The sequence below is a fragment of the Seriola lalandi genome, unplaced genomic scaffold, assembly GCF_002814215.2.
Source record: "Seriola lalandi dorsalis isolate HSWRI2012SDOR001 ecotype SW California unplaced genomic scaffold, Sedor1 jcf7180001973273, whole genome shotgun sequence".
Classification (NCBI taxonomy): Eukaryota; Metazoa; Chordata; class Actinopteri; order Carangiformes; family Carangidae; genus Seriola; species Seriola lalandi.
Window position 1 is genome coordinate 1 of NW_019443939.1, and position 2,848 is coordinate 2,848.

The 2,848-nt window shown below is 39.1% G+C and overlaps 1 long non-coding RNA gene across 1 annotated transcript; it reads right to left on the reverse strand.

The window, feature by feature from the left end:
* Positions 1–522: 522 nt before the first annotated feature.
* LOC147820298 (uncharacterized) lies at positions 523–1,299 on the reverse strand. The gene is made up of 2 exons (XR_015436909.1): positions 761–1,299; positions 523–592 (listed from the first exon to the last, which is right to left on the reverse strand). It is a non-coding gene; the product is annotated as an uncharacterized LOC147820298 (long non-coding RNA).
* Between the last annotated feature and the right edge of the window lie 1,549 nt (positions 1,300–2,848).

The window sequence follows — 2,848 nt, forward strand, 5'->3', positions numbered from 1 at the left end:
CTGTTATACAACAGAAGATGGAGGAGTCGTCTGAGAACCACTGCAGATGGCATGTTTTCGAGTTTTATTTTTTTGGAGACTTCCCCAGATCTGTGCCTCAACATAATCCTGTCTCTGAGCTTCTTTCCTTCTCAGGGGTTTTCTCTGATATGCATTGTTAGCTGTGAGACCTTATCTAGACAGGTGTGTGCCTTTCCAAATCATGTCCAATCAGATGAATTTGCCAGAGGTTGACTCCAATCAAAGTGTCGAAACATCTCAAAGAGGATCAAGAGAAATAGGAGGCACCTGAGCTAAATTTAAGTGTCAAAGCAAAGCAAAGCGTTACTTACATTTGTTTTTCCTTTTTTTCCATTTTCTACATTTTCTAGAATTCTGTTTTCACGTTGTCATTGTGGGGTATTGAGTGTACATTGATTAGTGATTTTTTTTTTTTAAGCATAAGGCTGCAACACAATAAAATGTGAAAAAATTGAATACTTTCTGTGTATGTATGCAAGTTCAGATACCTCAAACTCTCTCACAAAGTAACGGATCTCTGCATTGATGATGGGTCTGTGGTGTAACAGACGGGACTGGATATCACCAACATCTGCAGAGCCAACAACACATCAACTTAAACTGAGCTCAATCAAGTAAAAAAACACAAAAGATAACAACTTTTACACTATTATTGTGACAAGTTGGTACCATGTTTCATTACTAAAAATGCTAACCTGCCGACATTGATAATGGTCTTTCCGCTGTGGATTTCACTCACCTTTAGCAATCTTGTCCATTATTACAAACTCTGCGTACCTGTTGTTTTTAGTAGTTAAATAAAACTTTTGTTTCCTACGGAGCAGCTAGCCAGGCGGCTGCTACCTGCTAATCAGTGTTTACTAATCAATGTTCCAAATGCTAAGCTAACCGGCAGCTAGTTGTATAAGCAAAACACTACCTAGCACAGCGAAACAATCGGTCACTAACGTACACTTTTTAAGTAATGATACATATCAGTGACAAAATGAAAACATTGTAAGGCCTACAAGCCTACTGTCTTTCGCTAATTATAATTCTTCTTCTTCCGTTTCCTCTTCCTCTTCCTCTTCTTCTTCTTCTTCTTCTTCTTCGTCTTCGTCTTCTTCTTCTTCTTTCGGGCTGACTGGGCACGGTTTAAAGCATTGCTGCCTACCACTGGCACTACAACGGAATTACTACTTTAGCACTGAGATCTATATCTTGTGATATACACATGTAGATTTCAGGAAGTGAATTATCTCCCTAGCTCTCTCTTTCTGAAGCAATCCATCACCATGCAGAGTTCTAACAGAAAATTCCCCAAAGTCCCATTTTTGATTATTAATTTTTGATTATTAATCAAAAAGTATTATTTTTGATCTCGTCACTATTATCACTATTTGCTTAAAGTTTATGTCCCTCATGTTCAAGCATTTTTTTTCCTTCTCAGCTGCCCCTCTCTACCCACAATGCTAGTGCTGTTTACTCTCAGTCATATAGGTAAATCTTCCCCTTGTTGCTCACAACTTTTGTTTCCTTCGTTCAAAACAGGATTAGGATTAATCCCTGCCATTTGATGAGTCATTCTCCAGACTTGCTTAACAGTTGTTTCTATAATAGAGCGTTACAAAACCTGTGCCAGCTTTCTCTCTTAGCCTCTATTATAACCTCCCTAGCCTGTGCACACAATCTCTTATATTCAATAACATGGGTCTCAATTGGACTCTTTCTAAGCTCTCTGTACGCGCTGTTACATGCCCGGACTACTTCATTGCAAGCCTGATTCCACCATGGCGCTATTTTCCTCTCTTTCTTATACCCCATTCCTGGAATTGACTTTGCAGCTGCACCCCTCACTACCGAACAAAAAGACTCACTGCGTTCCTCTACACTACCCTCACTTATAACATTTCCCGAGTTTATTGAAAGTTTTTCTCTAAACTTATCCGAATTTGCTTTGAAAAAATTATACTCTCTCACAGTACTTTTCCTCTCCACCTGAAAAATCCTTCCAAACCGACATAAAATGGGAAAATAATCACTCCCCATACGATCCATGAGATCCCAGCCACCACACCTAGCTAACTCAGCTGATGCAAAAGTTAAATCTAAGCACAACAGACTCCCATTTCCAACCTGACATCTTGTTGGCCTACCATCATTCAGCATCACTTAAGAGTATTTATCTAGAAGGTCCTCTATTACTGCACCATTCTTATCCTTGCTTTTACTGCCACACAAAGTATTATGTGCATTAAAATCTCTGCACTTGTCCATCTAACTTTTCCAAGTTCAACTGAAGACACAGGTTGTAAAAATGTATCATTGAGATACTTCCTACCTAGCTTAATATTTCCATCACCATACACTCAAGCTATGACACTACATTTACCCTCCTCTACTGGATTCCCTCTAACAAAACACAGCACACCCTCCCCCAGAAGTATTTTGATCTTTCCATAAACAAACATGTCCCAGTACAACAAAACTCAGAGTTGGTCTCAGCAATGTTTCTTGTATACATATCACCTCTGGTTTTTCCTTAAATGCCATTTGTCCATTTGAGTTATTTCTGGTCTGTTTCATGTCACACAGCACCTCAACAATAAAAGCCAAGAAATTAAGCTTATTCAACACTACTGAATCATCTACTACACAACTTAGTGGGGCCCTCCCTTTCTCTCCTCCTCACTTCAACTGCTTCACCACATTTAGTAACTTTTTTAAAAAACCTTAGCATAAGATACCCCTTTATTTAACTGTCTTTATTGTTGCACCCTCATAGCTTGCTTGTATTGCTCACATTCACGACTTCCAGCAATGTGTCCTCCACCACAGGTACCACATT